This window comes from Pieris brassicae, chromosome 4 (assembly GCF_905147105.1).
Source record: "Pieris brassicae chromosome 4, ilPieBrab1.1, whole genome shotgun sequence".
Classification (NCBI taxonomy): Eukaryota; Metazoa; Arthropoda; class Insecta; order Lepidoptera; family Pieridae; genus Pieris; species Pieris brassicae.
In genome coordinates, this window is record NC_059668.1 from 16,005,212 (window position 1) to 16,028,945 (window position 23,734).

General features: G+C 32.9%; 1 long non-coding RNA gene and 2 other non-coding genes across 4 annotated transcripts; all 3 read right to left on the reverse strand.

The window, feature by feature from the left end:
* Positions 1-75: 75 nt before the first annotated feature.
* On the reverse strand, positions 76-149 carry Trnai-aau. The gene has a single exon. It is a non-coding gene; the product is annotated as a tRNA-Ile (tRNA).
* Positions 150-3,274: 3,125 nt separating this feature from the next.
* On the reverse strand, positions 3,275-18,014 carry LOC123708617. 2 transcript variants are annotated; one of them, XR_006753628.1, is made up of 3 exons: positions 17,773-18,014; positions 14,534-14,634; positions 3,275-3,562 (listed from the first exon to the last, which is right to left on the reverse strand). It is a non-coding gene; the product is annotated as an uncharacterized LOC123708617 (long non-coding RNA). The 2 variants fall into 2 exon arrangements; XR_006753629.1 differs by lacking the exon at positions 3,275-3,562 and adding an exon at positions 11,618-11,760.
* On the reverse strand, positions 8,215-8,288 carry Trnai-aau. Its single transcript has one exon. It is a non-coding gene; the product is annotated as a tRNA-Ile (tRNA).
* Positions 18,015-23,734: the final 5,720 nt, after the last annotated feature.

Below are 23,734 nucleotides of genomic sequence, written 5' to 3' on the forward strand. Positions count from 1 at the left end.
CGTTAATAATAGTATGACCAGCAGTAAAACTAGATAAACAGGTCTTTTATTTTAAAAATTGGTTTAAAAAGATTGTGGCCCATGAGGGGATCGAACCCGCGACCTTCGCGTTATTAGCACGACGCTCTAACCAACTGAGCTAATGGGCCTGTTGAAATATTTTCGAAATAACCTATCGTACTATTGAAAATAAAAATTCCAAGCTCTATTCTTAATAATTAAGCCGAGTAAAAGTTTAGATTCTTTCATATAATAATACAGTAACATATGACAAATATCACAGTCTACGCAGTACGAATAATATATAAATTATTCTGCAGTGCCTTCTAAATAATATAAATGCTGATAGACGCTAAAGAAACTCGATAAAAATAAGCGGCGATGGAGATCGCAACTTGAGTGTAGGTTAAGGAACTAAGCTGTTTGTGAACCGGTTTAGTTGGCGAAGTGCCTGCAGTGTTGCCATCAGGGCTTCCCCACTATAGAATACGTTCTACGCATTACGTACTGAATATGGTTACTAATTTTGTGAGGAATTTATTTTATTCTGAGTATTGGAATTAAAAATCAAGGAACATCCAAGCGTTCATTTAATACTTATACCTACCATACCATTACTCTTGCATAAATTATGTTATGGTAAATATGAGACATAATGTAGAGGACTTGCTCAAACCTTTTGCTAACATCCGGAAACAAAGATTAGCTTAGTGCGACTCCTGTACGACAAATTAGGTTTTGTAACACGAGCAGGTCGTAGTGCTTCGTACGCTTGCGCTAATAAACTCGAGATTCTAGATTATTTTTAAATAAATTCTAAAATTGGAGTAAACCGCGTTGTTGCTCGGTAAAGCGTTACTTTTTGGAAGTTAAATTACTTCATTGAACTCGTATCTGAGCAAGACAAGTCTTTTCAGACATCCGAAACAAGTAATTGAGGAATGACGTCACAGGACGCCGAGGTTGAAGGTCGTTGAGGTCAGTGAAGGGCGTACAAACGAGTCTTTACTGTTTACCCGCGAAAGGTTATGGATATTTTGGGAAAAGGTTATCTTTTATGGTAATATAAAAATAGAATTAATGTTTAATTCTTAGTTATGTTGTAACAACGAGTAACACAAACACAATAAAACACAAAAAACAATAACAAAAGGAATGATTAAAAAAATATACTTTTATCTTTATTTAACTTTCATTGCAATTTTTTTCAAAGTAAAATTTTTACAACCTGTCACACATCTTCATCTATTAAAAAACAAGTACAGAGAAAGACGCTGTAAGAAATAGTTAGTCTTTGTAGGGAAAATTTAATATAACGACATGCTATGAGGGACTATTCATATTTGGTCGTAAAAGCCGATGACGTTGATATTAAGTACCTAATACTTTTACCCGGCGGGACCTTTGATTTTCGTCAATATAAACAGTATGTTGGTCTAAACGATGTCGTCGTAAACGGGTTTAACTGTACATATTGTCATATATTACTGTAATGTATTGTTTTGTATGTTATATAAATGTAATAGTTGCCGCATTGGGATAATAAATAATGATAGCTTATGTACGGAGTATTTAACACTAAACAAGACTAAATTTACGCTCATAAATCCTTGATATAACCATAATCTATTACGAAAAAACACGCTCAATTCTATTAAATTCTAATAGAATAAACATTTGTATTGTTGTAAATATACATTTAGTTCCACAAATAGGATTCTAATAAGATTTCATTCAGGTTTCATTGTAAACACGGCCTCGGCATTGCGGGTAGATCGATCGAGCAATGTCAAGGGTGGGCAATGACGTCAATGTCCCCGTCCCCACTACCCTCCCCCTATGTGTGGGAGAAAAGGCTTTGGTTAAATGTATGAAATTCATATTTTGATTAGGAAACAAATGCTATTTTACAATTATGTTTTTGGATGTTCTAATTGCTACAATATTTAAAAAAAGAAACAAAAGAGAGAGAAGATTGACTAAGCAGATTTAAGTAATTAGATCCACATTAATTACAAAGAACCAAAACTGACTCAAACATTTTTTGTGATATATTTGCTTACCTTAGAACTGAAGTTTTACCTTCTCTGTTTCTGTATGCCAGCATACATGCAATTTAGAATACAGTTACATTTAAAAGAAAGTATATACTATAAATCAAAATCCGAAAAAGAGATATTGTTGATGTATGTTATCTTCGAAATCCCTGGTGTCGCTAGCGTACATTGGCGGCGGTAACCATTTATCTCTAAGTGACTATCCTACTCATTTGCAGTCTTGTCCATAAAAAGTATCGTGATTTAAATGTGTAATAACGGAGCAAGGTACCTAATCGAGTTACCTTCTATCAATTCAAAAACTATATATTTATTTCTTCACCAGTAATAATAAATAATCTTTATTTCTTCTCTCACATATACATACCATGATTAAACTAAGATGATAACATTTGGAAGACCAGTATCCAACACTACCGGATTGAACGCAATGATAATATTGTCGACCAACTTAGACCCTGGCTATAATGATGTCAAAGGTATATAAATGTTTAATAGTTTGTAGAAAAGTGCTTGCACTACGATATAGCAAAGGACAATTTATATAAATTAACATCATATCCCGAAATAATAATTACAGTCAAAATCTGTTATCATATTTGGTCGTACAAACCATCGATGACGTTGTTATTAAGTACCTAATACTTTTAGCCGGCGGGACCTTTGATTTTGGTGAATATAAACAGTGTGTTGTTCTAAACGATGTCGCCGTAAACTGGTTTAACTATATTATAAAACAACATCAAGCTGAAATGCTACAAAACTTATCCCTTTGGCAGACCCTCAACAGGACGGTGGCAAATATAATTTATATAGAGTTTTTGATACTATGATTTCAGTGTTGTATTGTAACGATTTGAGAGTGTTCAGAGTATTAGTACATGCAGCTGCGTTTCATTATCGGACGTCGAGGCAGAATACGAAATTCCACCCGTATCACCAAGATTATCGTTTCACAAGTGAGTCTTTTTTTAGGCAGTTTTTGCCGCGTATCACCACTATGTGGAACCAGCTGCCCACTGAAGTACCAATTCGACTTAGGGTCCTTCGAGAAAAGAGCGTACCAATTCTTAAAAGGCCGGCAACGCACTCGCGAGCCCTCTGGCATTGAGGGCAGTAACATCAGGTGAGCCTCCTGCCCGTTTGAGCCTGTTCTATAAAAAACAAATATGCTTCGTTGCTCTAATAGGATTGATAAAATAAAATTATGCAAAAAATCAGATATCGTTATTATTTAATGAATAATAATACTTCGTTGAAGCATAAAACACTATTACATCACGACGTTTCGAGCTGTTTTCAGCAATCGTAGTCATCGAGATACTGCAACAACTTGAGAGATAACAATTTGATATTATGCTTATGGAAAAAGCTATAAACGTCTTCGAGAAAATAACCTTCCAATACTTAAAAGTTCGGAACGAACGCGCGGGCCCTTGAACATTAAGAGTATGCAGCGGTATCACTTAACATTAGATGTGCCACCTGCCCGTTTGCCCCCTGTTCTGTAAAAAAAATATATATTATTCTATAATTTATAGTTAGTGTCAGTTTATATTATAACTATCTAAAGTTAAAACCGACTCAAGTATTACGAAATAGCGTTTTATTTACGTTTAAAGAATTGACCTTTATCTATTTGCAATGTTTAGTTTTTAATTAAAAATGTAAGCAATGTAATGAAAAAATATCTTTGATATTAAATCGATAAGCATGATTCGAATATTACCTTATTTATGCTTATGTCACATAATATTTATATCTATCTAAGTCTCTGGCATCGCAAAGAACCTTCAGAATCGTCGTAAATAGATATATAATAATAAATAGCTTTTACGAATATCTTGTGACATTGAATTTGACGTTTGTACATATATCCGTGAGATTATTCGATTTATAATACTAATACTGACATACAATCATTGGTGCTTACGACTTGGGGTTTCGTACCAATAATTGTATCAAGGTGGGTGACGAAATGAATGAAACACACAAATATGTGTGGAGTTGCGGTACTAGATCTACGCTTATGCCTTGTACCATTGATATTGACGTTCTGAAGGGCGCGGTTCCCGGGCTTAGGGAGGGATGACACCGGTCCGCAGAGAGGGGTATGAATGGCAATGACGTCATAGGGTGCGCGCGCACACGCCGCAGCCTTGAACTTGCATCGATCCAGCGATCTTGCACTTGAATCCTATGCACGACACTCAACCCATGTTTATTTATAGAGATTGCTATTTACACTAGCTTTGCCTAGGTTAAACCTTTTTTTCAGTTATATTGTATTAATAACATTAGTTAACATATAACATTAATACAATTAACCTAATTACTAATTAACAATAAGGTAATAAACCTCAGGGAGAGCTTTCTTGTTTATTTTGAATCGATTATAAGGTTTTAGTATAGAGTTATTATTGAACCCTGGCCCTTATATCATACTTTTTCCCGCGAAAAGCTAAGGCTAGTTGAATGTTACCCACATTTGTCAAATTACCATTCGGTCTATTGTTACTTTCACTTGAGATGACATTTCAAGTTTTAAATAATTTGTATGTGTCCTTGATCAGTATCCTATAGGTATGATTTAATTTCATGTAATATTCGTGTATTGTGAACATTTACTACTACAGGTGTTTTTGTTAAAGAAATCCCAAGGTTTCTTAATTCAATATGCCGTAAAACTAGTTTAAACCAAAAGTTACGTATGTAAAAAATTTTGTTTTAAATTTTTGGTAATGCTATGCTTATAATACTGAAGAGACTGCTTGCATCTAGCTAATTACACTGATGATGACGCTTTAACACGCCATGCTACGAAGGCCCGAGTGATAAAGTGTTACAGCCTTGGCTCGTACAATCTTTTATAAAATTTATTAACCGCTACACCTAATATCATTAACCAACGTTTTATCTTGTTCTGGTGGTAAGGTCGTCTTATCATGTTTATCACAAACATCGTCCATAGGGCCGCTCCCACCTATACACACGCTTAAAGTACGTCAATACACTTACGATACAAAATCCGATCAATATACATAAATACTAATATGACTATATCCAATATCTATCTGACTTTTGTAATGCTTTTTAGTGAGATGCTTTGCCGAGAATTTTCTAGGGCAAAAGCATCAAATTAACAGAGGAAAATTTTATTCCGTGGACTAGTTCACGTTGAAAGAATTCGGGCTTATAGTAAGTCTAATATTCCTTTAGTAATAGGGTAAGTGCTAATATATTTTTAAAAAAATGAGATGACCCGGCAAACGTCGTTTTGCCATGTATATTATTTCCAGGAATTATATTTTTAGTTTAATAAAAATAACCTATTATAATAAAAATAGTATTTTTGTATCATGTATCATAAAAAAATAAAAACAATAAAAATTGTCTAAAAAAGATAAAATTTGGTGTGGATACTTCTTATCACTTGGGGTTTGAAAGATAGTAGCCGATATTTAGACTAACTGAATATGCATAAAAAAATTCATAAGAATCGGTCGAGCCGTTTCGGAGGAGTATGGGAACGAACATTGTGACACGAGAATATAATATAAGTATATAGAAATTAATTTAAAAATTATTCATTAATTTCGCGAAGTGGGATGATACACGTTATCGTATAGTGAGAAGGCATACCATATTTTTAAAAATATAGTATAGATTTTTCTATAATTAACATTTTTTCTACAAATGCCTGCCACACTGAACTGTTTTTATTAATTCAAAAACCAACCCGCAAAGGACATCTAGTTGACTAAAAGCGGATGCTGTAATGACCAATTATTTCATAATAAAATTTCCCAAAACCTACGTGAACGAAAACTATTTAGAGCAACTGGTATGCACGTTTGTATCACGTGATACAAGCTATATTTTTGATAACATATCATATCGGTGTGTTATTATTGATTATTCGATAGTAATATTTTGCGTTACGTTAACCTGATTTTACCGAACCGAACTTTGTACAACAATATTTAAATAAAACAAAAACTCTTTTCTATTGAAAACCACTTTCGCGCAAAGCGTCCTCTGAATTAATACATTCAGTCTCTTCTCTATTTTGTGTGCGCTTGTATCATGCGACACATCGGTGAACCGTTGCGTACACCTCAATGTTATATTCGGTTAAAATATATTTGCAAAAGTTACATCAGTTTCCTTGAAACACATTTGGATTATATTTGTTTATATAAAGGTATTTGTTTGTTTAATATGACCGCGTAAGAATTTCATGTAATACATCATTTAAATTATAGGGTTATCGTGTTCGAATTATTTAAACGTAAATGTATTTAAATGACACATGAGAACTACCATTAAGTATAAGTATAAGTAATTGTTGTTAATTGATAAAAAACTAAGTAGTTTAATTCAAAGTTTTAGTATTTGAAGCAAAACTATAATATTCCTAGCACGATTGGGCCATTCCCGCTAAAAATTTTAGGCATAAGTATACGCAGAAATTATAATGCTCAAGCGTGTGCGCAGATATAGAATTCCTCAGTTTTCATCTAAGTAATGGACCCCTTTCACATCTCTTACCCACGGTTTAGCACAGCACAGCTTTATTTATATTCTCTTACTGTAACAATTACTGGACTTTGAGTGTTGTGTTAGTAATAGTTATTAAGTACAGTAATGCTGTATTTACCTCTTAATAATAATATTTTCTTTGAATTACATTTTCTTAGTTTGTTTCTAGATGCTCGTTGCATTACAATTAGGTCTAGATTTGTTAAATTAAATAAACTGTACTCGAATAGGACATGATCTACCAGAACTGACAGCGTTACCTACTCCTGCTGAACCTCGCGATAAGGCCTCTTGAATGTACGTATATAACAACATCCGTCCATAATATGTTCGCCTACTTGCAATAAAATAAGTACAGCAATAGTACACAAAGAGATATACGACTTTTTAATTCTATCAAAACAACTATAATATCGTATTTCCATTTCATTGTATTTATTTTGTTTGACATCCCTATCTTTGAGGTGGTGATCTTTGACTACCAAAAGTCATTATGTTGTTTAATTATTTATGATACGGATAAAATACTATGTAATAATATTTGAAATACATACCTTTGTTGTTCGTTAGAGATACATATCCGTTTTTATAATTCTAAACATAACAACTTAAAAAGAACACTCATTAGAAATTTATTTATTAAACATATATTATAGAATTTAATTAACAGCTAAACTTTTCGTAATTTGACATCCCAAAAATATTGCTTTTAATGTTAGGAGATACTAAATGTTATATATAACTAGCTGACCCGACAAACGTCGTTTTGCCATGTATATTATTTCCAGGAATAATTTTTTTTTTGTTCAATAAAAATAACCTATCTACTATAATAAAAGTTAGGGGTTTATTGTAGAGGGGTGAAATTGAAGGGCTGTATGTTGTATCATAAAAAAATAAAAATTTATCCAAAAAGTATGAAAAATTTTTTGGATGGAAACCCCGTATCGCTTAGGGGTATGAAATATAGATAGTAGCCGATTATCAGACTTACTGAATATGCATTAAAAAAATTCATAAGATTCGGTCGAGCCGTTTCCGAGGAGTATGGGAACGAACATTGTGACACGAGAATATAATATAAGTATATAGAGATGAATTTAAAAATTATTAATTTATTTCGCAAAGTGGGATGATACACGTTATCGTATAGTGAGAAGGCACAGGGGGCCGACCTTTTTGGCCCTAGATAGTGTTACCAGTTTTCACTAGCGATACACTCGCTAGTGAAAACTGGTAACCCAACACGTACTTAGTCATAATTATCATATATATATACATATATAGTTAACAAGTTTCCTAGTGAGCTAAAGGCTGTATTGACAATTTGGCTGAAAGTAATTTTTTCTTTCTCAAACATCATTTGCAGTTTTAATAACACTTCTTTAGATAAATAACTTATTCGGCGGTCATTTTAAGGAAGAGTAGATACAATAATCATAAATAAATAAAACAACAAAATAATTTAGTAAAGTAAAAAAGAATGATGTCATTTTACGTACCAGCGGTTACAATTCAAACAAAACTATTTGTATATTTTAACATAAATGCAAATTATTTCATATTATGATTTTAGCTAAATAAGAAAAGTTTACAAAAATATAAAAATTATATGTGGCCCATGAGGGGATCGAACCCGCGACCTTCGCGTTATTAGCACGACGCTCTAACCAACTGAGCTAATGGGCCAATGTGTGTCAAGCTGAAATTAAAGTAAATATAACTTGCCAATTTCGTTTACAATTCATAGCGCAATGTTAATACAATTTTCTTCGTAACAATATGATATGATATACTAGAGGAAAACATTTATGATTAGACTGATATGCATTCTAAGTTTAACAGTAAAATACTTTAAAAAATTATTATTACTAGATAACAGTGTAACGACCATATAAAACAGGATTACATAGGCTGATAAGATTTTTTGAATAATGATAAATTTGGGAATTTACGAAAATAGCTTAAATTATCGCATTGATATGTTAGTAGCTGTAGGAGATGTTGATAAGAAATGATAATATGAAACACGTCTACCTACTCTAACTCTATATTATTATTTATTGTTTTATAATTGAAGTATTTACTTAAACAATGTCATTTAAAACTTTATATTTCCTCATTGTAGTATAACAATTAATTTATTATTATTTATTTAGCCTTTTAAAGATTTAGATTTTGGCCCTGGTAATATTTTTATTTCTAGCTTTGAATAAGTAAGTAAGTAAGACTCTCAATAGGTCCGTTGTGCGTAATTGAATAAGTATGATGACCAATCAATATCCTGATGATCGAAATAATCACCTGACCACGGATAACTACTTGCAATGCGACATCCGCAGTTATTTATAAATCGATTTTGTTTTGTAGGCGATAGTCATCTTCCTTATTAACTGAGTAAAAATTCATAACAAGTAGGTAAACTAAACAAATGAATCCGTGACCCGAACGATGTAGCAGACAACTTATCTATTGTTGACATTCGCCAATCTTAATGCTCTGCCATTTGCGTAAGCGCATGTGTAATCTAAGACCAGTGTTACTTGACCCTGTAAACATCACCTAGTGTTTGCCACGGTTCGGTATCTGTGTTGCGTGAGGGGTCAAGTGTTATTGGTCGTCATTATCAAAGTAGTAGTCAACGTTGGGGGTTCTCGCTGTTCCGGCGTTCAGTCGGCGGCGGATCGTCGTCGGCTCAGCACTTATAAGGGGGATGTATATAAATTATTAAGAAAATAGTATGGATTTTTATTACTACTTACATAGTATATTTTATTCACGGAATTTTTCTAAGAAAATAAAAATTATTTTCTGAAACATAATGATTTAACATTTTCTTTTATCAGTTCGATAGCGTGACAAATAATAATTGTTTATGTTTCTCGACAAATGTAATAACTTTACAATTAGGCTCATGATAATGGTTATTTATAATTATTACTTTATTAGCATATCAGATTTACTCTCATTAACGTATGTTTACAATTAAAAATAAATATTGCGTCGCATAGTAACTAAAGATAATGATAGAATTAATTATTTCACGTTGCTGATGTGTGGTTTTTATTCGATATATCACAGCAAAACACAGACACGAGGCGCGCGCGTGGTACAACATAAAAATAGAATGTATAACAACGACCAGTTTACAAATGACTCTCGTGCCCTTCAACAAGCAGAGCGGAGCAAGTACACAATCCACACCGAACGGAGGTCAAAATATTCTGGTTGACTCTCGCGCTGCCTTCTAACCACGCCCTGTTGTTTTCAATGCGGCTCGCGTCCCATATACAAAATTGTTGGCAGTGTTTTGATCGTTATTTTTACGAATTAGGTGCTATACGGATCGGAGTTAATAAAAATGTTGCAATAATTAACCACTACTTCTACATATAGTTATGTATTATATCATTTATAGGTATATAAAAAGATCGAATATTTGTTTTGTATGTAATGTTTTTCTTCATTGAAAATGTGGTAATTTAAATGAGAAAATCACATAAGTAATTATATTACTTATTGTTGCTTCAGATTTTATGTAAATATTTCTATAGGTTGCTTAATACAATGTGAACTGCTGTTTCAAATAAACGATATGAACATTTTATCAGCATTTCAAGATGTTTAATCTCCCTATAACATTTGTAATTCAATATAAGTATTTCGAAGCACTTGTTGACACTTTGTTATCCCTTTCCCAGTTTTATTTATATCATATATACCTAAATATACTGGTTTATTGCTTAATAGGGGAATAATATCTATAAATTTTGCCCTGGGACTTTTAGAACGATATCCAGACAAGAAATGGGTGTATATAGTGTCGAAATGTCCGGCATATTTTGTTAATGAAAAATAGATAGACCAAAAAACACTGGCAGATGAGCAAGCAATGGGTGTAAGTATCGAAGTGTAGGTGGCCTATATGCCTCATATCCAAATTCGGTATACCCACGATAGGGTTCGAAGCCTTAATGAGAACAGACCATTATAATATTGTTATGTATCATTATAGTGCTGTTTTTTGTAAAAGCTTGTAAATACATTGAAAGCGTAAGTTTTTAAATCCAATCTTCAGATGTCTTAATATTTTATTACGACCACGTCACGTCATCTCTACTTGTTACGGACATACCTCTATCGCTTCAACATTGACCACGCATGCTCGTCAGTAATAACATGCCCCTTCTCTAGTACCTCCTGGATTTGATTCTGGTATGTCCTGCAAGGCTTATCCAACCTGACTTCAACCACAATTACCTTGTATATCCTACTTGTTATCCATCCGTTCTACATGGCCATACTACCAAAGCATTCCCTCACGTATCCTTGTCACTACGCCCTCTTTTGTTTATTTTTTTATACATTTACATTTACTCCGATTGCACCTCTGTTTGTGAAGCAATCGGAGTAAAAGTTCAAGCCCGGTACAATTTCAACTGTTACCAAACAAATAGAATTTTACAAATAACGGATTATTCGTAAAACGTACTCGTATGGTTAAGTACACTCTCGCTGCGTGACGCCCTGCAAGTCGGTGAACTTGTTGTCTGCTTATTTATAGAAACAGGCGTTAAACGACGTTTCCTTTACAATCCAGTTATTAGGCAATATTTTAAATCTATATAGGTTTATGTTATGAGAGAAACCTCTAACAATTTAGGTACTACTGAAATAAAGCTGTATGCCAATGTAATAACTTCTTTTAACAATCTGAACCTAAAATCTTTCTCTGGATTAGTTTATTCACCTTGGTCGTATTCGTTGTACAATTATTAATCTTATAATAAAGGCAATTAAATAAATTTCGTTGCTTATTGGTTAAAACATATAAATCATTACCAATGTATTATTCAATAAATGATTATTTCGGTGAGACACTGTAGTTGATATAGATTTAATAATGTATGATATGATATGTAGGATACAAATAATATAAGAATTGACCAATTCATTTGACAAATAATGTAAAATTCCTTTGAAAGAATATGCGAACTTACTATTTAACTTACCACCTTACACTTTGTACCATATTCTTACAATAAATTATTTATGTTTATCAATCTGAGGGATTAGATCGGATTTCGAGACGAGAACTACTGATTCCTTTACTGTTTGCCATAAGTCTGCGTGTGTTACACTTGTCTCGCCGTGATTACAGCTGGAAAATATTAGATAGAGATAGATATTCTGTTTAAATAAAATAAGTACGCCCACACGCGTACAGACTATACGGAAAGTGGAAATAAGTTGGAACAATAAGAAATTTATAAACAGCATACATGTTTGCAAATTATAAATTTGCCTACAATTCATTATGAGACTTATGTGTGTGAAGTTAGATAATATACTAATGTTGTGATAAGATTGTTATACTTTTCACAAATATCATGAGTTAAAAGTTTTTAATAATAACTTATCCGCCAATGTCACCTGTCCATAAAAATTTTGTCCTGAATATACAGATACAGCAACCAAACCTTATATCGAATAGTTATTGTAATTATATTAATAAATAGTGTACTATGAAGAATTCAAGCAGTCATAATGAATACGTCGTACGAAAAGAATTCGTTTTATAATCTATACAAATTGTATCAAATATCGATGAGGTCAGCTGAACCTGGAATTTTTTACAACACAATTAGCTTATTCAGAAATATGGTCGGTATCACCTACACTATTTTTCCACGCACATAGTATTCTCATAAATACTCTCATCGAGGAGGAAATCGTTGTGCCACGCCGGTCCAAAGTTCTCACAACTTGGCTTCGAGCCAGCAATTCCTGTTATTTCCCTACTTTACTAATTTTACGCGAATTTATTATTAAACTTTTTCATAGAGCTTTGGTAGAGCTGACCGTGAAATGCAACTGGATTAGACATTTTCTCCAACAACCCAAAAAGTTGAATGGAGTAAAATAGTTATCAAGAGATATTAGATATCAAAGGATTGTATGATTATTATTTTATTCAGTTAATTCAAATTTTCTGTTGCATTTATTGATTGACAAAGAATTGTTAATTTACTAATTTATTCCCAGCTTGGTGATACGAGTAAAGTGAAGCGAATTCGTACGAAGTAAATCCATTCTAGCGGGTAACTCACATTACGAACTATCTACTGGCGTACTCCAAAAGTATTGGAAATCTAAGGGAAAACGTTTTCCCATACTGATGAAAAGACTAGATTTTTTATTGAAATTAATTTGTCAAAATGGTCTATACTTAAGATAACAACTTTGTCGATGTGATTATTAACTACTAGGCTCTCAAAAAAAATATTTTTAAACATAAACAAACGGATGTCTATATGTTTTAAGTCTGTACGTCACCCGCGGAACTCTGTGATCTGTGGTATCACGCCGCGGGCGCATGGCGCCTTACGTCAGAACGCGTCACAATCGAATATCAGCCTTAACCCACCACGATACGATTAGCGAAATAACACTTGTGCAACGCATTTGTAATTTTCCACTAGTTTAGCGATATTTTTAACGTCTAAAACTTCATGCTGAATCACTGTTTTGTACAGTTATGTGATATATGTTGTTTTTTAATATAGCCACGTAGATGTGAGCTTAGTTATACTTTCTATGTAGTATCGAAATTCTCACATACACATATATTCCAAAATATAAACATTTCAGGCTGTACACATATATACACACGTATTACTATAAACTATGAATTTAAACACTACGAATCATACTAATTCCGCGCCGTTATCACGAACAAAATAGTGCAGAAGTCGCCATTTCATATCAGAACGAATCGAGACAGAGTCTATAAAAGCGGCGTGCTACTGATAATTTTGCCCAGTGCGGATTGCACGGGCACACTGAAAACAACAAAACCACAAATCTAAACCTACTAGGACCGAAATTGTATGTATGTTGATACATTATTCCTTTTGGAATTCGAATCTCGAAATCTTAAGTAAACAAAGGCACGAGCCAAATCATATTATGATAACCAATCACTGCATTGATCTTGGAGTTACCAGTAAATCTGGAATTCCGGAAGTACATATATTTAGCACGAGTCATTATAATTCATAAATACAAATTATAACATCGCTATGGAATTTGATCATCCCACATCCGGTTGCACCGGATACTAAGAATTCAATAGGAAATCAATTGATGAAATTAAAACTTCAGTATAATACCGTACTCTTGACTTCTTAGACAAAAACAATGTTTTTTTGTAATTAAATACTTATTGATGAAAAAACTTAATTGATTCGTGAATCAAATATGAGTATAGTAACGTGCTTGAAACGCTAGACGCAATATAATGTATACAATGTCTACAATGTCTACCCCATTATCATTGAAAATTGATTTCTCATTGATAAAGAAATGTTCTTCAAAGTTTTCCGAAATAAATTACATCCCAGACACGTTTTGTTCTATTGTAATGTGTCTAATTATAGTTAAAACATCAATATAAATTAAATAATGTTATTTTTAATCGAATGAAATAATGTTATTTTAATACATATATATTTTTGGATGCATTTTTTAAAGTATTGATTGACTAATGTTTTGCAATTTGAATAAGTTGACTTCTAATGACTATTTATAAATCGTAGAACCGGCTACAAATGCTCAGCTACGTGCTACGGAAACATGTGTTTGTCTATAATCTCCAAGGTCGAATCGGTTGGAAGATTACCTTAGAGTTATCATAATAGTAGGATTTCGATAAATATTTGTTTTATCTTTTCATCGGTACATTATCATGACATAAATATATCTTGCTCAGATTAGTTTTATTTGACTGAGTTAGTCTGAACACCATATATTCGTTATAAGGTACAAATCACAAAAGCTTTGTTTCAGATACTACGTACTTAAAAATTATATAGGTAAATGTATGTGAGATAAATTTAAATGGTTGAATATTCATTTAATATTGCAATACCAACCTTTAGCCCGTCCTGCGAGAGTTACTTTGGTAACGTGCAGTGGGCGTGACAACGGCAACACGCGTTGAATGCGTGCACATGACGTCATCGCCGCGCCCGCGCTGCAACATTGACACACTGTCACTATACGCCAAGCATAAAAATACTCTAGGAATTCTTAGAACTTGTTGCCGTCGTTTGTTATGAAAGGTTTAGTATTTAATTTTATGAAAAATAAACGTTTATTATAAACTTAAATAACAATGTTATTAAATTTCACAGCTTTAGTGTATTTTCACTATAAATTCAAAACTATTTTTTTTTCTTTTACATAGATCCAAGTGTTATAGGTGCGCCTCTGCCTGGGTGTTTCCTTGTTACAGATTAAAGTAATTAGTTTTAACTTTTAAACAAATATGGTTATGACCTTCACTGTCATATTTACTCGTATCGAGAACAATGTTCCATACTGAATTGTGTTTTGTTTGTAAATTGTAATCACTGAGTGTGATTGTAAAATTAATTATAGGAATGGAGACAATGAATGTTCGAACTCGAAAACATGTTGTTATTATAATAATCGAGCCCTTCCACTGAATAGGTTTGTCAGAACCATAGTTCCCTATAGCAAGTTTCAGCTCATGCAAACATTGACCAAAAATGTACTTTACTTTTTATTATGTATAACGAAAACACAAACGGGCAAGAGGGCTGCATTGCCGGTATTTTAAGAATTGGTGCCCTCTTTTCTAGAAGTATCCTTCAAATTGGTTCAGTTGACAGCAGGATCCACACAGTGGTGGTGCGATCAAAACTCCCATATTTTCATTTCACTATTATATTAATATTCATTTGTTAATACTGAAGCCATTTGTCGACCACGCGGTCATGGCGTGGCGAACTTTCATAAAAGACAGTTAAATTTTTACCCAGAATGCAGCAGCAAGATCCAGCGAATTACAAGACGACTAAGATTTACCAGTTGAAGAGCCGAATCTATGGAATCAGAACGCTCTTCAAACAAACGAAATTCAAATTGTAAACCTTTCTGTTTGTGAAGTCGGTTAGAATATAATTCCCTACTGTTGACAATTCGAATATTCAAGAAAATTGGCTATTTCTCTATTAAACTGTTGCCAAGGTTTTGTCATACAACAAAATAATTTTAATGTTACAATTTGCGTCTATTATTTGCGATAAAGTTATCTCATCCTGCTAAATGCAATGAGTAATTAATATAATTTTGATGTATATTTTTTTAATAACTTACAGTCTCCTGTGACAGGGCAAATATTTCTGCTTCTGTTTTAATGATCCTTTAATGTAGATAATTCAGCGATTATGTATATTAGAAGACTATGAAAAAAAATATGAAACTAAATTGTCGAAATGGATGGATAAATATATTGTTAAACATGTAATTACGGTATATAAAACTTGTCAACTTGAAAAAAATGCTTTTACAGCAAATATTCTTGAACATATTTCTCCTATAAAAGAGCTAGACATGTACACAACTGGTTGAGAAGTTTTATATTTATAAAAATTCTTATAATTATGAGCTTTTATTACTTAAATTATATACTTTTAAATGAATGAGCAGGAGGCTCATCTGATATTAAGCAATACCACGGCTCGTGGCCATATCCTCTCAAAGCCAGAGAGTTCGCGGGAGCGTTGGCGTCCTTTTAGAAATTGGCACGCTCTTTTCTTGAAGTTCGGAAATACTTCAGTGGGCAGCAGGTTTCACATAGTGTTGATGTGTGTAGTCTATTTTTTAGGTGTTAACATTGAATGAGATTTGCGAATAACAAAGCATATATTACGAGTATATATCAAGCAACATAGCTAACCTTAGGCCTTTGTTAGCATGTATGTCGTACATTTCTTACGTATTTTATTATCCTTAACTTCTTTGACGGACGTAAACATGATTATGATCTGAATGTTGGCCTTTCCTTGACAGCGTCATCACTACCATTCTTAACTTCCGAACAACATTCTAGAATTTTAAAACTTCAAATGAGAGATTTAAGAAAACAATGAATACAATTTCAATTGGTACTCTATCCGTGGGAAGGCTTGTTTGTGTAAAATACTGTCTTTGGTTGACGCAAGTAATATATAAATACTTGCGTGAACAAATTAAAATGTTCATACATTTTACGAATACACTTTTGTAACATACCTACGAGTATGTTATAAAATTTACCGCCAGACAAAAGGTCTTGATGTTAGTAAGCACGTACTCACCTAAGGACAAAGGCCAACACGCAATGAGTGGTTATCTTAGTACCTGTTGTAAATAACAATATTCCACTAGCTGTACCTACTTCGTACATCTGTTTTGATTCTTTATAGGCAAGTTAGGAATTTGCGCTCATTAGCGAATCTATGGATTTATTCTTGGACAGTATAAGCTCCCATGAGATTTTTTTAGGTGTTCAGCCTAGAGGTTGTTAACCCGGTATGTTGTGTTGGGCACTAAGATCCTAGGGTCACCAAGATCGATCGATGTTCGACACATGATATCCCCACGATTTTTTCTTTGACTGTTGGAACGTGGTAGTTGCGTCCGTAAATGCTTGTTATTATCGCCATTTCAAAATGTTTTGGTGCAGCGGAGTGTAAAAAGAAAGAAAAGACATGGATGCATTGCCTAATATATATGACACATTGCTGTATTACTTAATTGAATACACAATGAGTTTAGAGACTTGCATAATACTTAAAAATGTTATTCAACATTAATTAATCATTAAAAAAAACAGTGGCACTACAACCTTTTTAGGTCTGGGCCTCAGATTTCTGTATCTGTTTCATGATAATTTGGTAATGGCATGACACGCCCTCGACGTTTTCGGTCTGAAGCAAGCCGGTTTCCTCAAGATGTTTCCTTAAACATTCGAGCGAATGTTAAATGCGCACAGAAATAAAGTTTATTGGTGCATAGCCGGGTTCGAAACTACGACCTCAGGTATGAGAGCCGCATGATGAAGCCACTAGGCTAACACTGCATTTATCATTAAATACTACATAAGGCAAATTTTACGTTGTATGTTTTTATAAATGTAATTAAATAATGTTAAAAATGCATGCAGCTAAACGCGACTACATGTCACGTTGTCGACGGTTTGTGACATCAAATGTCACACTCTCGTTTCGTGTTTACTTCTGTCAGTATGCTGCACTGTATTGTATTTTTATCTCTCGTTTTATATAATTACTGCGTACATAAAAACAAAAAAATGTTCACTTACCGAGTCTACAGTTCTTTAATAGCGTCCTAACCTTAAAAGGATGTCCCAGCTCTGTCACCCAGAGTATTTTACCACGTAATTGGCGAGCGTGTAAGAATGACGAGCGTCAATCGTCACGCTTCCGCGCCGTGAACAGTTCACCTGCGCAAAGCGTCACGAGTTGTAGTTATGGGAATACATATGTATATATAATTATTGGTTCTAGTATTAACTAGACTAGACTTGTAAGACATCAGTTTTATACTGTACGAATTACAGTTTATAAAGCACTGGAAACGTCAAATAATATAAGTAGGGAAATAATATATAAAGCTTTCCTTTTTTAAAGGTGTGGAAATGTTTAACATTTATTAACAATTATTTTTTCAAATCACTTTAATTATATTTCAATAATCAAAGTGTGTATGACACTGAACATCTAAAACAATGACGAGCATCAATCGTCACGCATCCGAGTCGTGCACTCCTGCGCAAGTTGTCACGAGTGCATACGATTTAGGGATTTTCTATCACACATTTTGTACGTGATTCCATAAACGGGGTACACGTTTTTTTCCTGAAATTTAGAATTGATTAAAATCAAATTAGATAATATTTTGAAATTATCTTATAATTAAACAGCTTAACTGTTGAATTTTTTAATAAACTTATATTAATTGATACACAATATTTTCTAAATTTCATTATTAAATACGTGTTATTTTATTTCTTAAAAATGACACATTAAATCTTTATGTATTACATACTATCTCATGTTCTTTTACGACTTATGTTTTTAATAACACAGGAAAAATATTATTTGTATAATAGTTATTTTCTATCATATGTTTATAAATATTCCCTATCCGTCATAATTGGCGGGAAAAATATAGTGACGGTTTATGTCACTACGCTGCCACGTGGACAGTGATGACTGGATTTAATATATTTATTATTATAGAAGCGGTGACAACTATTCATTGGGCTTACTCTATAAGTGACGATGTATGAATTGATAAAAGTTTAAAATGTTGCTAATAAGACAATGAACCTAGAGGATTTAAATATATTATTCTTTTATTTATTTTCTTAATACAATGACAAAAAATAAATTGTTTTTCTGGCTCCAAAAACACACGATTTATATGGTTGAAGAAGCATTGTGTCTCACGTATTAAAATATTGCGCGCCTCGTAAAAATTTACTCTCATAATTTTTCTCTAACGCGCCAAAAGAAGTATAACTTCAAAATAGTTTGAATATTGATTAATGAACCCACCCCTCTATTGAGTTCTCGTTGTTATGCCAAAAACAATTAAGTGGTAAACCGGAGTGAACTACCGTCTCGCCTTGCTGAGCACGCCAAGCTTTTTACAGGATAATTTTGCCTTCCCGTACGAATGACCGCGAAACTGAATATGTCACATCCCAGTATACCAATGCTGGTTGTGACTACAAAGAGGAGTAGCGTGGCACAAAGGGTGTCTTTTGCGAAAAACTTGTTTCTTCTTAGGATTAAATTGGATTACATTTTGTCAGTCCGAGATTCCACATAGCAGAGTTTTGACGTTAGACAACTTTAATTATTTAAGGGATATAAGGGAGTGACTATCAGAATTCGTGGTCAGCAAGCATTCTGCAGTCAAATTTGGGTTCTTTGTATGCTAATTATTAAATCCGACATTGAAATCGCTACTGCAGGTAGTAGCTAATTTTCGGATCAGTTTTTTCTAGCTCTGTCTTCAAACTGAAGAGTTCTAAAAATTCATGGGTTCATCCAATTGGCAGTATATAAGCATCTCCTGGACATGCCTCCAATAGGCCACATATCTCTTAACTGTCCAGTTCTGTATAAAAGAATCTAGTGTCTTTGTTCTTTATTTCCTTACTATAATATTCAGGAATAAACACGATAAAACTTTGCATTTATGTGTGTAATGTACATGTGTTGTTTTTTCTAATTATAGACCCTAACGAGGCCCTTGAGACCGCGTCTGATTAAGGTTATATTTAGAACAATTAATCCATGAGTTCATGTATGACCTGTGACCTAATTAGCTTGTTTACTTTTCTTCTGCGTCATGCTTTGAAAAAGGCACTTTTGATATCGGTTTTATAGTGAGAAAATATATTATATCACAACGTAAGTAAGTTAAACAATTATCGCATCGGCTAGGGTAGTTGTACAGTTTTAAATAAATAAAATCTTTTTTCCCTTTACATACCTATTTATGATTAAGAATTGACTCAAGATTTCGAATACTGTTTCACATGGCTTTCGTGTCACGTAACACTTGAAAATATGTACCTAATTATTTATGAATAACTTTCGTTTCGAAATTCGACTTTTTTCTCAGAATTTCGTTGCAAATCCGACTGTCATTATATAATTCTGGTCAATATCATCCATTACACTTGCAATTAAAGACTCTCACAAGAATTCTTAAAATTTGTTCCATGAATCCAATGATTGCATCTAAAACCTATATTATAATGCGACAAATATACAGTATTTACAGTATTCTTAACCTACATGATATGTGCTCTGGTGTCACCGGTACTATGTACCAGGCGCCAACTTAAATCTTTAACGCCTGTGCACTTTAACCTCTCGGCCCAAAAGTGTCTACTCCAAAGGGAACAAAATCAAAGTTGGAGAACAACTTTAAGATATTCAAGCCGTTTATTATTTTCTGGATGAACATGAACATTTAAGTGTAAACTTGTACGAAATAAACATTGATTTATTTTCAAGATGAAATTTTTTAAAAATTACATAGTTTTTCAACTTAATAATAAATTTATTTTTTTTATCTCTGGGGCATATCTATATACGAATCTTCGTGTTACTATAGTTATGGAGAAAATACCAGTGGCTAATACCTCTGTTCCCTGCCTCATTCAAATATATATGTATTAAGTAAAACGCCAAAATAGTTGTTTTCATTGTATTGACTAGAAAACCTTGACCAAGTGTGAACTAAGGAACGTATCATATAACAATCAGGGTCAATGAATACGTAAGATTCTTACTATAAAATCCTAATGTGCTATTTATTTATATCTACTCGAGACCGTGAAATGTTATGCTCTGCCCAAAAAAGTACTTAGAATACGAAATTACTGCAAGAAGAGGAAAAAAAGTTTATTTGCTTCTTCACAATATCACATTTTACGGGTCTACATACTGTAGGTATAAACATCTTTGTTGGTGCCTATAATAGGACTGAAGTCCTGTAGTAATAGCGGATAGAAAATATACAAAGAGATAAAGACTATGACTAAACCTAGGGTACTTCAAGAAATAAGTACTCCGTAGCAATACTTACAAGGCCGACAACGCACTCGCGAGCCTCTCGCATTGTGTCCCTGGGCGGCGGTATCACTTAAAATCAGATGAGCCGTTTTCACCGTGTTCTTTAAAAAAATAAGTAACAAATAAAACTAAAGCATGATTGGTTGTGAGTTTGTGAAAGCAGTCTATTAAAAGTCCACTTCAAATAGCTAAATCTTATGTTGCATAATCAATACTCATTTTTTTTGGATTGGATGCGTGATCTAAACTTAGAATAAGTAATACGACAATATTATGATTTAAAAGAGATTGCGTTTAGTATATATATCGTTCCACGTTTATTATATATTGATATGTTTTGGTCCTATTTGGCGATTTAGTGAAATCCAACCATTCTTGAAACGGTTTTCATAAGAACATTATGAAATATCAATACCTCAATAGTCCACAAATAATTTAGTAGTGGATGTTTATTCTTGTCTAATTGATAACTATACTCCTGCAATTAAATAATCCATTTAAAGATAGTCTAATTATCGTAATATGTCATTTTGACGTTTGAAATTTGTTATTTGACGCATCTGTCATTTTGCGCGCTACAAATTTACATACTGATAGGAGGAGGCTTTCTGGTCGGACAAAAACATTGTATAACAGGGTGCTGATTCGCTAAGTCCCTTTCTCGAGTCAAGGCCATAATACTTTGGATTGTACACGATTTGCCTTACTATTACATATTATTAAAAGTCACTTCTGTAATGCTATTTAAAACGTTATATTAATTCCATTAACTCACTTGTCGGTTTTTGTCAGTTCACAATGCAACTTGAAGTCCGATTAATTAACGAAAGATGCAAATCTACATGCGTTTTGAAAATATCAATGTCAGAGTTTAAGAAAGCCGCTCTACCTAATAGGCAATAAAATTATGAAATATCTAATAACCATGGCCTTCTATTTGTTTCCGGTGACATAGCTAAAGTTTGACCTAGGTTAGTTGTGATGTGACAAAAGTTGTCTTGTCAAGGATATCTCGGTAATTGGTCGCATTGGATTGGATATCGCACAATGTGTAAAATGAATTATTGTAATGTTACAGTAGATTTTTTATGCAAAACTTAAGAATCGCTCCGTGGGCGTATTTGGAACTAAACAGAAGCACGAAACAGTATGGATTACACAGTGTCCGAATGTAATAGGTACCTGTAGTAAAGTTTAATTTATGAGGAAATTATTGTCCGCCATTATGCGTTATCGTTTTGCAACCAAAATACTGTTTAAATGGTATGAGAATCTATGTTTATATTTGTAAGTTATGCGCCAAATTGTATGAATATATTTATATCATTGCAAACGAGCCTACGGCACAGAAGCCATACACATAAAGAAGGCTGCCCTTGGACAACCATGTTAGTGGTATCGTTGCCACCAGCCTTAAACTATTTTTTTTTAATTGGAGGTCGTATTTCCCAGAAACCTCTACAGTCTACTGGAAACCGATTCCACGGCTCGCTCGTTAGCATAAAATACCTAGAGAAGGGGATTGTAGAAAAATTCCAGCCATCGACGTAGTATGATACCGGGAATTTGTACATGCATAAAAGTGTTTTAAAGGCAATTTAAATATAGAAATTATTAATATACGTTTATCTCTACTGCGGTTCTAATAAGATATATTGCTTACGAATTTTACTTAATGAAAGTATTGTTTAAAATATTATACTCGCTAGAGGCTAATAGAGTTTTAAAGGTATAAAATAAATCTGTTCTATTATAATCATTTACTATAAATGTAGATTTACCTAGTTAATTATAAGAATTAATCTTTCGAATGTCTCTTACAAAAATGTTTAATGAAATTATTAACCTTGACAATCATGGAAACAGGAATGTTATTAACCGAATTTGTTATGGCATGTTATCTTAGGAAGTGTTCGCTATCAAGAAAGTATGACGTCACGTACACAACACAACCGCAAGGCGTGGGCACCGCGTGTTAATATTGTGACTGTAATGGATTTCAAGTTTTAGCTATTATTAAGAGGTCAATAAACAGGATATGTTACATTTTTGTGAAAGATAAAATTAATTAAATTAATAACATTTCTAAGGTAGCCCACAGCGCGATATATTGTAGTTAAATGCATTATAAAGAACTTACATTATATTTGTAAATAGGTATAATATATTCCTGATTTTCGTAATTTTATAAAACTTTTCCATTTTAATAAATATTATACATTTTTTTATTTGTGGTGTAATAATATAAAATAAAAATAACTGGATTTTTAAAAATAGCAAAACTTGATGCCGTGGAGTGACCGTAAATGTCTTGTAATTTTGATGCAAAAGGTGTCGTTAAAATTTTTCATATAATATTGCGCATTAATACTGTTGCATTCTCTACAAAATGCATTGTGTGTCCTCAGAGTATATAAATTCATATATTAATCAATACACATGTAAAACAAATAAGCTGATTCCTTTACATTATACACTTCACTGGAAATTTACCAAAATGATCCACAAACAATTTGATATGTATAAATCGTGTACTAATATTTTGCAAATATATTAACACGAATTACATAAATTCAATAGAATATCCGGATTATGCACGACTTAGTCAAATCTGCTCGAGTTTACGTAAAAAATAATTATAGGCATCTTAGATTTACTCACGTGAAT